The following is a 16,039-nucleotide window of genomic DNA, read 5'->3' on the forward strand; positions in this document are numbered from 1 at the left end:
AAAATCGGATTTGAGAAAAATAGGTTTTTTTAAAACCGGATCGGATATTTTAAAACTAGATAGTATAACATGTTTGAGAAAAAATTGGACGACCGGATTTTTTACCGGATTAAAAACTGGTTTGAAAAAAACCGGGTAAAAAACCAGTTTTTTATCCGGAAAAAAATCTGGTCTGGGGTTTAAAAAATTGGATGACCGGATTTTTTACTGGATTAAAAATCGGTTTTTTTAAAAAACCAGTTTTTTTAAACCGAAACCGGTTACATCGGTTACATCATCCGGCCCTCCAAATCGGTTATGATCCGAATCGATTTTTTTATAAACCGGTTTTTTAGCTCAATGAACTGGGGAATCATGATGCGGATCAAGTCGTGCTTACTTGAATTGCATCCACATAATGACATTATTGTTTCACTGATGGGGCATCTTTGTCTTTATTTTTTGTTAATGTTGTGCCTAATTGAATTGTTTCTGTAATAGCTACTGATGTTGATTTATGAAGACATCTGTAATTGCTATTGATGTTAATTTCGGTTGATGAAGGTATGGTTTCATTTCAATAATAATAATAATAATTGAAATGCTAATAGTTGATTAGTACGCTGTAAAGAATATATATATATATATATATATATATATAAAGATTTGGTTTGCCCCACCATAATAATTTTTTACAGTACTTAGAATTAAACAGCTAATAGGTTAAATAGTAGTAAAAACAAAAATTGACCAAAATAATATAGTTAATACACTTTTTAGTACCTAAATTATACTTTAAAATACGATTTGGTATCTAGAGATTTTTTTTACTAATAATAGGTGCTTAATGTTCTCTCCGTTACACTTTTATGTGCTTACCGTTATATATATATAACTTTTTAGTAATAAAAAAATTAAAAAAATTAAAAAAATCAAATCCTCTTGTGACGTCCCTCTCCCTCTCATCCCCCACTACTGACGGCAAAGGGTCACCACCGATCAGATTTTATTCGAAGTAGGATGAGGAACTCAATGGTGACGACCGTGTAACGTACGAACAGTTGTAGTCGTTGAATCATCGAAAAATGGCAACATAAAACCTAGAGGTTTAATTTTGCAATATCTATGGGCATACTTTTAAAATTCAATTTCTTTTCTAACATTCGATTGTTATTAAGATTCCAATTTTTTTAGTAACTTTTATTAGAGGTTTAATTTTTTTTCATAATCTGTTATTGTGAGTATACTATTAAAATTTACATTTTAGGGTAAATTGCTTATTTAGTACTTAAATTATTAGTTTTGATCCGTTTTAGTTTATAAACTTTCAAAATTTTTAAAATCATACCTAAAGTTTAGTTTTTATTTCATTTTACTACCCCCATTCAAAATTTAACGATAAGTTTTGAAAAACTTTTGAAAGTTTATGTACTAAAACGGGCTAAAACTGATAGTTTAGGTAATAAACGCATTAAGGTTTTAACAACATGGTACTAAAACGAAACAAAAGCTAAACATTAAGTATGATTTTGAAAACATTGAAAGTTTAAGACTAAAAAGGACCAAAATTGATAGTTTAGGTATTAAATGTGTAATTTACTCTCATTTTTTTAATATTTGTTATTAGGAACCTATTTTTTTTAATAATTGTTATTATAGAGTTGCTCTTAAAATTTATTTTTTTCAACACTTGTTATTAGGAAAAATACCGGATGAATCACCATAACCTAAACTTTTATTAGCCAAAAAAAAACTTAAATGACGGTATGTAACCACAATAATGACCGTAATAGAGTGATAACGTCATCTACAATAGTTATATCCACAATAACATATATTATTAAAATTTCACAATCACGATAGTTACAGTGATCACAATATCATCTGTTATATCCGCAATAACAATAAACGTAAAGTGACCGAAGATACAAATACAAAATTTTCAAACTCCTTTACTTTCCAACCACACTTCTTCCATCAAACTTTTAAAACTTCTATTTTTTAAAAATTCGATAGCATATTTAGATTCGTTAGATATAAAAGTTCAAATGCCAGGAATATTGCGAAGATGATTGAAACACATATGACTATTCAACCAAATAAACAAGAAAACGTGGATGTATTAAGTTCTATTCAATAAGGTTTACTTATCGTTGTCCCTAAATAATTTAAGCTCAAATAATTGTATCTACACAATACGTGCGTGAGTGTTGTCAAAACATATTAATAAAAGAACTTTGGTAGAGTGAAAGGGAGCATGATAACGTAAGCCTGGCGTACGTTTGCATATAAGAAAGCCAGCATATCACACTGCAAAAACCAGGTCACGATCTATAATGGTGAAATGTAAAAGCTGGGCATTATGAAAGAAGAAAGAAATGGAATATAATATAATTTAATATAATGTCCCATTATAAGCACGGTTCGCGGTGGTGATACAAGGTGGCCAAATTCCATGGCCACCTATGCCACTGCATATTTGGAGAAGAGACTTCAATCATAATATTAATGGAACAAAAGATATTGGATCCAATAAGTATGAAAAGGCACGCATCGTTTTCTCCTACAGCAGTAATAATACTAAGAATGCACCACTAAATATCACTTGTTTAAGTCGTTAGACTCCGTATTTTTGTTGTTGTTGGTAGTTGGAGAGAGACGCGTGGAATTTAATGATGATTGTATGGTTTTATTGCATTAAATTTTGGGTTTCTTACTGATCAATTTGAAGGTCAGATGAATCTTAAGTTGGAGGTGAAGGATGACAAAACATTCTCCTTAAAATAAGCTAATCTAGACCAACACATTGATTAAACTCTAGTTTTCGACAACTTTGTATGGTCGTGTAACACAGAAGCTTACTATAATTATCATCACCACATTACTTGGAAGTGAAAGGATTCACCAAAAGCCTCATCGAATCCAGGAGGACCATTACATTGAAAAATATTAGCCGACCCTTATTCCCATATGTAATGGGATAAGGGGAGGTAGGATAGTAGGCTGCCCCCAACACCAGGTTAACAGTAACTTCCGTGTGAAACCTCCGAATTATGAATTGCCCACCATGGGATTCGATCCCACGGCCACTATGTTAAGAGCTTTGTGAGCACTACTTAAAAGGCTATAAATAAAAAAAGAAGAGAGAAATTGATGTTTGTCTGCATTTGATACTCATCTCCAATTTCTCATGTGGAGGGCTCAATCAATTCTTTTTACTTAAGTGTTCCTGGGTGTCTTAAGGACAAAAAGATACCATTATCCCCAAGCCTTAATCAGGGAACGACTTACCAAGAAGTGGCTTAGTCAATGCCAGATTTACTGCGTTTTATTATTGATTATACAAATATAATTATTAAAGGTGATATTTAATATATGTTGGTGGAATGTTTTAGATTTACAAGAATATTTTGTTGTATTTCCTTTAAAATCTAAACTCTAAACATGTACCTCTAAAATACAATTCAATATTTTAAGTACATCCATGGAGCATCATTTCTCCGCGGGAAGGCCCATATAATATTCTTACAATTATGTATACTTTTGAGAGATATCACAATGGATGGTTCCTATGCGATACACAAAATGTGGGGACCCCTCGTATGAGAAGACCCCCCCACAAGCACAAACGACGACCATCGATTGTGCCCAAATCATTGTTAATAATTTCACTCCCCCAACCTCCAATCAACCCCTTTATATGCTTTGCAATCTCTTACACAAACCTCAAACCAAACCCCAGTTCTGTTCTTGCCTTTGCCTTTGTTTTTCCTCGTCTAAACATATCTCCATATCGCTCCATTTGGACACATAACTTGACACACACCCATTTCATCAAAGAGAAGCATAGTAGATGTCTAAAGTCTAAATATGCAAAAGAGCAGCATGTTCATCGAGCAAAACACCGGCGATTACGAGAATGGTGGTATCCAGAAGACTTGGATGATGATGGTCGACCCAAAAGAACGGTAAATGATAATTACTACTTTTGCTAATGATCCTATTATTTGTATGTCATTTTTGTTATTTGATATGGCTGTGGGTTGTTTCTGAAGGGACTTGGCTTACTGCGAGTGCTCATATTATCACTGCTGTGATCGGCTCGGCGTGTTATCTCTAGCATGGGGCTATCGCACACTGGGATGGGTGGCCGGACCGGCTGTTCTCATGGCCTTCTCCTTCATCACCTACTTCGCCTCCACTCTTCTTGCCGACTGCTATAGAGCTCCTGATCCTGTCCATGGAAAGAGAACTATCCGTACATGGAAGTATGCGAATATTGTTGGAATAACCATTGGATACACAATCACAGCATCAATCAGTATGGTGTAAGTATATACAGATAATCATATTATCATTGCTTTTAACAAATTAATCTCTTAATTACCTTGTAATACAGGGCCGTGAAACGGTCAAATTGCTTCCACAAGCATGGACATCGAGTGAAGTGCCAAACATCGAACTACCCATTCATGGTGATCTTCGCTTGCATTCAGCTCCTTCTGAGCCAAATCCCCAACTTCGACAAGCTTTCGTGGCTGTCCATTGTGGCCGCCGTCATGTCGTTCGCTTATCGTCCATCGGCCTTGGTCTCTCCATTGCCAAAGTTGCAGGTAATAAAATCATGAATATATTTCGTTCGAGTGGCTTGAATTAATACATATCTAGTTGTTTCATTTGATATCAAGGTGGGGGACATGCAAGGACAGCCTTAACGGTGTAACAGTAGGGTTGACGTGTCGGGATCGGAAAAAATTTGGAGGACCTTCCAAGCTATCGGTGACATTGCCTTTGCCTACGCTTACTCCACTGTCCTCATTGAGATTCAGGCAAGTATATATACTTCTACCTATACGTATACATTCATATAGATACATATACGTACGCAATTAGGGATAACAACAACTCGATTTAAATTAATTTTCTCAATTTTGTTATATTCGTATGTTGTGTTGGTAAATAGGTACGTATGAATTATGGGATACTTTGTTAAACCATATGAATGCATGTATGGTAGGTGAGGAAAAAAACCCTTAAATATAAGTGATTGGTAGGCCGTAATCCATGATATAAGTATGGTTTGAAATAATTACTCGTAAGAATATTAAAAAGAAACGGCAATGACTGTGAAAGAAAAACACACTTGAAAGTGGCTTTCGACGATGGTTATGAACTATGGGTCTGGGATTAGGTGTTAGGAAGAACATGTTGAATGGCTTTCGACGATGGTTATGAAACTATGGGTCAGTGGGATTAGGTGTTAGGAAGAACATGTTGAATTTTCTGAGCTGGGAAATTATTTATTATGTCTAATGATTTTATAGAGAGAAAATAAATCAAACCAGTTTGACAAATAATAACATACGTTATATTATGTTATAATATATATATATAATATATATTGCATAGATTTTACCAAGATTCCTACAGACTAAAAGCAAGTGGGCCGACCATAATATTGTAGAGTTTGAGCCACTCTTTTGAACTGAGAGCTCAAATTTGTACTCCTTTCTTTGTGGACCAAGCTGTTTCTTTCACGTGTTCTCAATTCACATGACTTTATTAGCGACGATTGTGACATCCATTTAAGATGGATTGAAAGATTCTAATTGATTCCATCAATTTTTTTATTTTAGAAATTTAAATTTAGATAAATGAATTTAGATTTAGAATAAAATTTTAACTCAACATAAATTATAATTATCTCTGACATATTAAAAATAATTATAATAATTTTTATATTATTTTTCAAATAATATTTTATTTTATTTAATAAAACAAACTAGATATGTTTCAGTCGAATCTGATTAGATTTAGGTTTAACCTAAAAATATAGTTAAATTTCAGGTCGCATGAGACATTCCTAAACTCGAATCGGATTGAATATGAATGGAGAGATTTAATCTTTGCATCAAGTTCGGGTGATCTAAAATCTAACTCGACCCGATGCATGACCAACTCTAAAATTCCACTCTACTTGTGCAGTGACAGAACTTCGTCTCATGGAGGAGACGTGTCATTCTGAAATTCGAATTTTCTTTGATTTCTTATTTATCGATTGTTTCCGCTCTAAAATTTTATTTATAGATATCCAATTCATATAAAATTTTATATTATTTATGAACGTATTTCCATCCTAAAAGAATATTTCCATATAATTACTGTTGTAGTGTGTTTTAACTTTTAATTGTCTTTTGCCTTGCACCAAAAGAAAGAATCAATTTCTAAGTGCAACCTCAGGAACAATCCGCCATGCCCCCCGCCCCTTCCTTCTAAGAAATATGATTTTTTAATTCCAGGACACGATCAAATCGAGCCCACCGGAGAACAAATCTATGAAAAGAGCAACCACCGTCGGTGTTTCAACGACCACTTTGTTTTATGTACTCTGTGGTCTGTTTGGATACGCGGCATTCGGCAACGATGCGCCTGGGAATTTTCTTACAGGCTTTGGTTTCTATGAACCCTTTTGGTTGATCGACTTTGCCAACATCTGCATTGCTATCCATCTCATCGGTGCATATCAGGTACAATCTCATATCCTCACAACACATAATGGACACAGTTTTATATTAAAAAATAAATTTACAAAATTATAAAAACTTACTGCAACATGATATATATTCAGGTTTTCGCGCAACCGTTATTTAGCTTCGTCGAGGGCTGGTGTTCCAGGAACTGGTCGGACAACAAGTTCATCACCGGCGAACACGCAGTTGACGTTCCGTTCTACGGTATTACTACGTCAATTTCTTCAGGTTGGTGTGGAGGACGGCATACGTTATTGTTACGGCGGTCATAGCCATGTATTTCCTTTCTTCAACGATTTCTTGGGTCTCATCGGAGCCGGCTCGTTTGGCCGTTAACGGTGTTTCCGATAGAGATGCACATAGCGCAAACCAAAATTCCTAAATACTCCTTCAGATGGATATGGCTAAAAATACTGAGCTGGGTTTGCTTGGTGGTTTCACTCATTGCGGCAGCGGGATCCGTTCAAGGATTGATTCAAAGCCTCAAGACATATAAACCCTTTCAGACTCAAGAATGATCATTTGCCAGCACTTTAATCTGAAACATTGTTCAATAAGTCCGATATTCGTAGAAACTGTAATTTGTTCCCTTTTTCTGTATTCGAAATCCGAATCTGCTTGTAGCGTGTTACCTTGTGAAAGACAGTTTCTGCAATGTTCTTCGCAACGAACAGACCAATTATAACCACCATACAATCACCAACTGTCAACGGCCGACATCATTTATTCCTATGGACATTTCTAAAAGAAAGAAGGAAAAAAGTCACTCACTCACTCACTCACCAAGATTTGAGATTCTGCAAATTCTACATCACTTGTTAACCAACAGAAAAATGATTTTTACAACGTCATGAATCAGAATATTCTTATCATCACTGCCTAAATAATAATAAAATTATAATTTAGGCATGTGTTTTAACAAAAAATAAATAAATACTTAAAAAGATAAAGATAATATAATTTAAAGATAATAATAAAATTATAATTTAGGCATTAATCTAACTGTGTTTGTAATTATTTTAATTTTTTTACATTAATCTAAGTGAAAAATCAAGCTAACATAATGGTCCTGGTGATTAAAGGTGGTATGTAATTTTTAGTAATCTGCATTTGAACAATTAATATATAAATGTATGCAATTTTTATATTTAAAATTAAACTCATACTATTTATAATTAGATTATAATAAAAAAAGTACTTAACCAACCCATTAGTTGGCGCAACTTCCCTCATTCGAGGTGTGTGAAAAGTATGAGTCTAAATGAATCGAGGTTAGACGAATGAAATTGTATTTATGTTTGGTTCGCATATAAATTTTTAATATTATATTTATGTTCATTTTTATATTTTAAAGTGCTTGTGTTTGATTCGTTTAACGTTCGCAAATATATTCATTTAGAATTGGTCAATATGTTGATTTAGCGTTCAAAAACATGTTTTAATTTGTTTGCTCTGTTTAGAATTTGCCAATATATTGGTTTATTTCATATGTTCATTACCATGTTCGTTTAGAATTCATCAATATATTGGTTTAGCGTTCGCGAACATGTTCAAAAAAACTATGGAATGATGTCACTAGTCCTTAAACTCTTGGGCTTCATGTTTGAACTCCAAAAATTTACTATGTATTCAACTTAGTCTCTATCTTTATTAATTTTTAAAATATAAAAAATAAAATAAAAATCGAATAAATGAGTTGATAAAATTCGTGAATATAAATGAATTTATTTTTATTTATTAAATAAACATAAAAAATTTATTTATTTTTATTTAACTTAATAATTAGTAATTTTATTTCGTTTTTTTTCTTTAGTTTTAAAGTTTTGTGAGTCTCCCAAAGGAGAATTTATGCATATATAAAAATAAATTTGAAATTTTATTTAAGTAATTTCAAGCTACTTATTATTTAAACAAATCCGTTGATAAAAAATTTATTTCATTATTGGACGCCATCATTGCCTTTATTACTTCACAATGTTTTGTTAAATAATGCAAAAAGGCGGGAGAACCTTCCAATATATTATTGACGGAATTTCAAATGTTTGTAGATTCTTTTTCCACCACATAATCTGAAAAGCCCATGAGTTGACCTGTATAATGTCTAGTTATTTTAAGATCTTAAAACGATGAAAAATGAAAATTAAAATGAAAAATGGCGTTTACTCTCGTCTATTTTTTTTCAAAAACGAACTTTTATTATTTCTGTATTAATTTAATCGATTTAATTTTTGCTTAATTAATCAATGGTAGTAAAATAACTAAAATTTCAGTAACATGAAGACCAAAATCTTCTCAGATTTTGCTAAGTATATACAAATGTCTGATTTTGTATATAATATGTTAATTAATAAACATGAAACGATATATATATATATATAGGTGATACGTAACCCATATTGAACAAAGTTGCAGCAGTGTTTTCATGGCCTCAACCGGTTTGCCTCAGCTGCAGGCAGCAGAAGGGTGAGTGAACAAGTGAGTTTTCGTTCTGATCTTAAAACCCGAACTGTCTTCGCCGCCGTTGGCAACTCTCTCGCAGGAAGGGCACACGGTGAGGACGGCCGCCCCAGGCGGCTGCATACAATAAGATGCTGTTTGTTTCCATAATTTAAGCTCTTGTAGTTCCTTGTGCAACCTCTTGTTCTCTTCTGTTAGCGTTTCACAACTTTTTTTCAGCAACTCACAATCCACTTCGGTCTGTTTCACCTTCGTCCTGTATAAAAATATGTTAAATCCATAGTTTAAAATTTTCAACACGTAAAATTTAAAAAATAAATAAAATCACCTGGCTCTCCTATTTTGGAACCACACTTCCACTTGTCGTGGCCTTAGATTCAACTGATCTGCTAAAGCTTCCTTTTTTCTGTTCAACACAAGAAAGAAAGAAGCATTGAATACTCTCTCTCTCTATCTCTCTCTCTCTATATATATATTGAATAGAATAAAGATAAATAAAATACAGGATTGAGAGTGGAGTGCTCTTTGAAGCTATCTTCTAAAATCGCAGACTGTCGTTTGCTAAGCCTAAGTTTCTTTCTATGGCTTCCTTCGTCATCTTCATAACTGAACCTTGAAGAAACCTTCTCGATTTCCACCTCCGCGCCACCACCAAAACCTCTCTTTTCTTGACACCGGAGTTTGGAAACGAAGATGCCGCGGAGACGGAAGATGGTTGCCGGTGCAAATCGATCAACTCGTTATTGGCATGTGCTTTACTAGCATCATCCGATGGACCTGATGTCAGGGACGGGCAGAAAAGGTCATTTCCCATCCACGATTTCTTCTTCCGTCGATGAGGAAAGTTTTCTTGCTTAACAAGGCAACCTAAACCTAGACTTAGACCAAGACCAAGGCCAGTGTTGCAAATATCATCAAACCCATTGTTGTTTTAAGCTTGATGTCGCTCCGAGCTGCTAGGGTTTTGTTTAAAGAGAAAGAGAGGAGATGAAGTGTTACTTCTAGGGGAGATTTGAACCAATTATATTATTAATCAAAGGGAAGGAGTAGATTAACGAATCTAGTTATGAATCATCTCCTCTTAGGTTCATAATATAATTAATAATAAAATCTACGGTTTGAAAATATCATTATTCGAACATAAAATGATATTCAAATGTGAGAATAAATTACAGTGATTAATTAAAGGGGAGAAGAGTGAGATGGACAAGCAATTATTAAGAGGCAATGGATGTTGATATTTAGGGAGGTTAAATGAAAGGTGACAACATTTTTCATAAGAATAGAAATGAAGATAAAGACATGTGATCAGATTGTGTGTTTGTTTATGTATACCTAGTCGCAGACCACACAATATGTCCCCACTATTTACATATGCCTTACTTCTCTAACAAGATTATGCACTCTCTCTAAACTAGACTTTGCCCCCTAATTCCCTATATTCTTCTATAATTTTCTTCGGGTTTAATTCATTTAGATAGATCGAAATTAAATTATAATTTTTATAAAAAAATCAAATAGTAATTTTATCAATATTTTAAAAGAGTCAAATAATATTTTTTATCAATATCTAAAGTAGTGCACGAATTAAGCGACTTCAACGATAAAAAAATTTGCTGTTATTTCTTGAGATCTTAGATTCGAGTATCACATATATAGGGATATAAACGCTTATTATTAAACAGTTGAAAGTTTTTAAACATATATTATTTTATATTTTCTCAGATTTATCTTAAAAAAATATATAAGGTAGTGTTTGAGTAGACGAGAGCCAACCCAATTGTTTTTTTTTCCTATAAAGGAGAATGGGAGGTCGTAATTGAACCTAGTTCCTAACATCAACCAAAACTTTATTTCAATGAAGATTTTGTTATTATTATGTCACATACTTAATTTACAATTAATATTTTTCAAAATCAAATATAAATATTTTATGATAAATGATCATCAATGTTAACTCAGGTCTTGTGCTGCAACACTTTTCAAAGGTGTTTATGGAATAAAAAGCATTTTTGAAATCAAAAGCATTGCAAAATAAATGTATTTTTACTCACATCTAGGTCATTATCGGCCAGAAGAAAGATAAAACGACATTTGGTACATGAACTTGAAAATTTTCTCTCAATTAGATCCATGAATTTGTATTTTTAATTATTTCAATGATACAACATTGAGATTATGTCATGTCACCACTTAAAAAAGAAAATTATATTTAAAATGGTCAAATAATGATGTGATATAATACCAGAGTATCACATTATTGAAAGGACTAAACGTCTAAATTCAAGATCAAATTTAAAAAAATAAAAAGTGATAAAACCATGTGACTAATGTGAAAAAGGAAAGATAATTAGAGACTAAATTAAGAGAAGTTATTAAGTTTAGGCAACAAGTGTTGATTTATCCCATATTAACTCAAGCTTAAAACTCCCTATCTGACCTCGTCCAATGTTTGATTATTTTTTCAATAATCAAAATGATGGAGGAAACATATTCTACACCTTTATTAATTGTAATAAGAAAATAATACACCAAATATAAGGGTGTTAATGGCAATTTAACACTTGGTATACGGATAGATAACCTATTTAAGATTCTATATTATAAATTTCAAAGATGATATAATTATACGAATATCTTTACTATTTTTCAAAGCCTTAGATTAAGATTATGTTAAATTAAAATTAATTGTGGTTCACCCTTTTTATTCGAGACGAAACTAATGATGTGAAATCCTACTTTATGATAACCATTTTCGTGTATGAAAGGAAGAAACAAGAAACGATTCCAAGGGATAGAAGATGCATACATCATTATGGAATTTTATGCAATTTGATGGTTACATTTTTATAGGTTTCAAACACACAATAGTTTCTTAATTTAATAAATCTATTGATTTGTTATTTTTAAGGTCTCGGGTTTAACCACCAAGAATACTATGAGTATGAGTGTTGAATGTCAAAAACATTGCCTTGTAATGTATAACCGCAACGAACTAGTTTCGTGAACGATTCTATGATTGAATTTTAATTTCTAGTTTAGTCTCTAATTTTTCGGATAGTGGTTAGGTATATAAAAAAGGGTTAGGCACCAAGTAATATAGGTTTCTCCCCAACCCCCCATTGATATGCATTGTGTCCAAACATTAAAAAAGGAATTTTTGATGAGATGATGTTAATCTCGCATAGTAATTACGTCTTAAATTTGTATCTCTCGCATGTTTAAAGAAAGATTTTGGAAATACAAAATTATTATATTGTGATATTTATCTTTAAAACGAATTTAAATGTCTTTTTCGTATTAATATATATGTTCATCCATAAAAATATATAAATATAGAAAAATTATTTTTTATTCAATCTAATTCAAAAAAATTATAAAGAGGGATATCGTAGCAATTATCTCTAAATATACAAGAAAAATATATTATTATTTTGAATTGAGTCTAAATTTTTTTAACTCTAAATCTGATCCAATCTCACCTTTAATAAATTCTAATTCAACAGACTTAGTTTTAATTTTTTAACACATAACCATATCAAATTAAAATTTAGTGTATTTTTTTTAACACATAATCATATCAAATTAAAATTTATCAGCTCTAAATTAAATTATAATTGAACCTATTAGTGATGGGTGGTCTATTTGGATTCTCTACCGACGACGAGAAATAAACAAGAAGGGCCCACAAATGATTTAGTAGGATGGAGCATTGGATTCTAAAAGGATATGATGATTGTAACTGTGGTGTTGGAGATAAGATGTTCCACCCTTTAGGGCTTTCCCCTTGTCTGCATGCATTTCTACAACTTTCTTTTATGTACAACCCACTTTTCTCATTGCTTTTTTTTATTTATTTATTAATCTAATGGTGGTTATAAAGTGATATTAATTAAAAGATTTTCAATTCATTAACGATTAATGTTCAAACACTTCTGATATACGATATGTTCAAACTATCATCCTTTAACCACATCTATAATTTATATTAACTCAACTCCTCAAACTTTATATCTTATATAGGTAGTTATTATCTTTTAAAAAAATTTATCCTTATACTCCTTTTATAATTTATGGTTAATGGATGCGATCAATTTTCTTTAATAATGTAATTTTTAAGATCTAAATTTAAATTATTTTCATCACACTTTACGTAAAAATTATAAAGTATATATTCATGTTTGTTCATATTTAAAACAATAATATTAAAAAACCATATATTAATAAAATTATAAATATAGTGTAATAATAATTCTTTGCCTCGATATTGTAATAGTCATTTACATTTCCGTCTCACTAATACTGCTATTTTTGGTTTCACATTATCCTTCCAAATAGGTCTTGACTAATATAAATAACTAAATTAACTAATTCGAAAAAAATTAAATTTTTACTTTTTAGTATTAATATACTTATGATTGTTTATTTCATTGTTAGGTATAATATATTTTTATTTAAATTGTCAAATAAAATTTAATTAAAATATTTTATGTTATCATCACTGATATTTAATTTATTGGCCGATTATTTCAAATTAATACTCTAAATATTCGCTATAAGAAAAAAATCTTCTAATTTGATTTGTTCCATTCACAATATCAATTCTCAAATATTTAATATTACTTAAGAGAACCATCTTACTAGACGAACTAATGATTAATAAAATAATTAAAATATTTGTTATATTTTGACATAAATTATAATTGATAATTAGGTTTATTTAATAAATTAAACATTTATTTTAGGTTTACTTGGAATAAGAATTCTTTGCCAACAAGAATTTTTTGTAAGTATTTGATTCTATAAATAGAGATTATGTCTTATTCTTTAGAATTATGTGAGAGAGAATTATTTTGGAGAGATGCAATCCTTTTGAAATCTCTAAACTTTTGGGGTTTATGTTACAAATATAGTTTTATAAGGATATTAAGAGCTTTTGGGATCCACCGGGTTATAATATATATACTAAGTTTTGAGATATATGTGATATCATGTACTTGTACTCTTTGTGTTCTCTACGTATATAGTGAATCATTGTTCATCTCAATGGTGGAGATAGGCAAGAACAAACCACGTTAAATATTCTCTTTTGTACGTTTCTTATTTTATGTTGATATCGATTTGGTTATTTTTTTGCTCTCAAATTCCTAACAAGGGATATCATGAGCTATGATTCGAGTTGTGGTGTTTTGAAGAAAATTATTATTGCAGATTTTGTTAGCGATTTTGGAGATAAATTTGCTACAATAAGTTTTCAATTGCAAAGGAGCAAAAATGAAGTTGTTGAAGACTTGAAGACCAATTTTTGATGAGATTTAGATTAAATGGAATATTTGTTATATTTTGGCCTAAATTATAATTGGTCATTAACCTGAGTTTTATTATAATTACTTGGTAATTAGATTTATTTAATAAATTAAATATTTATTTTAGGCATAAGAATTTTTGGTAATAAAGTTTTGACTCTATAAATAGAGATTATGTCTTAACCTTTAAAATTATGTGATAGAGAATTATTTTGGAGATGTGTAATTTCTTTCGGGGTCTTTACAATTTTTTGGGGTTTATGTTACAGAGATAGTTTTGTAAGCATATTGAGAGTTTTAGGGATCAACCAAGTTCTAGTAGATATCGTGTACTTGTATTCTTTGTGTTCTCTATGTTTATAGTGAATTATTGATCATATCAACTGTGGAGGTAGACAAGATCAAACCACGTTAAATATTGTCTCTTGTACATATCTTATTTTATGTTGATATCATTTTAGTTCTTTTTCACTCTCAAATTCCCAACAATATTATAAATCAGATAATTGAACAGAAAGATCATGAAAATCAAATAAATAACATGATTATACAAGTTTTGTTTTCTCACGGCCCTCTTCAATTAGTTGGCCCATCATTTCATAGGTCCATTGAGATTTGCTTATTGACAATATTAAATCTAAACTGCTTCTTTGGTCTGGAAAAATGCTCAGTTATGCTGGAAGATTTGAATTGATCAAATATGTTCTGTTTAATGTTTCAAACTATTGGTGCAGACAGTTCATGCTTCCTCAGTCTGTTATTAATAGAATTGACCAACTATGTACACGTTTTCTTTGGAGGGGATCTGATCAAGCGGCTGCTGGAGCTAGAATCAGTTGGAAAAATATTTGCTATCCCAAATCTGAAGGTGGTCTCGGTTTTAAAAATATCAAAATATGGAACAAGGCTTGCATGATTCAGTTAATTCGGAACATTCTTGCTAGAGAAGGTTCACTTTGGGTTGCTTGGATTAAGTTGTATGTGATCAAGAACAAAGATTTTATTAACTTAAGTGAAAGTCCTACTCACAGCTGGGGCATTAAAAACTGTTAAAGCTAAGGAAAGAAGCCATTCCCATTCTCAATGCAGGTGTTTTGAAGACTAAGGAAATATGGGAAGAAATTAGGGAAAACCATATCAAGGTCCCATGGCACAAAGTGGTTTGGTTTCCTCTCCATATTCCAAAAACAAGTATGATAACTTGGATGGCTATTCATGATAAACTTCCAACTCGTGCCCGATTATCTCGGATGGGAATTCAAACTGATGAGTTATGTGTCTTCTGTAAAGAGGAAATTGAAACTAGAAACCATTTGTTTGCTGACTGCCACTTTGCTAAAGCTCTCTGGAACTCCATATTGCAGCTCACTCACTTGCGTAAACCCCACATATCTTGGGAAACACGGCTTGATTGGTCTTGTAGAGAATGGAAAGGTAAATCCCTCATCTCCACTATTTTGAGGATTGCATGGAATGCTTACAGTTATTTCATTTGGGAAGAAAGGAATATAAGAATCTTTCAAAATATAAATAGAGAAATGGAGCAGCTTTTGAAGAACATCAAGGAGCAAGTTAGAATCCAACTAATGGACAAGAAAATCAATAGACTTGATGATGTTAATTCTATTCTCTGTAATTATTGGAGTATTGACTAATTTTTGTTGTAAATAACTGGTATACTCCCTCTTGGGATGTTTCTTGTTTCATGTAATGTTCCTTTGGATAATAAAATTCAATTTATCCAAAAAAAATATTTTTTACATTTTA

At 31.5% G+C, this 16,039-nt stretch overlaps 2 pseudogenes; one reads left to right on the plus strand and one right to left on the minus strand.

The window, feature by feature from the left end:
- The first annotated feature begins 3,695 nt into the window (after positions 1-3,695).
- On the plus strand, positions 3,696-7,147 carry LOC120195193 (annotated as a pseudogene).
- A 1,639-nt stretch (positions 7,148-8,786) lies between these two features.
- On the minus strand, positions 8,787-9,897 carry LOC120195219 (annotated as a pseudogene).
- Positions 9,898-16,039: the final 6,142 nt, after the last annotated feature.

Source organism: Hibiscus syriacus, unplaced genomic scaffold (genome assembly GCF_006381635.1).
Source record: "Hibiscus syriacus cultivar Baekdansim isolate YM2019G1 unplaced genomic scaffold, ASM638163v2 tig00117010_pilon, whole genome shotgun sequence".
In the NCBI taxonomy this organism is placed as follows: Eukaryota; Viridiplantae; Streptophyta; class Magnoliopsida; order Malvales; family Malvaceae; genus Hibiscus; species Hibiscus syriacus.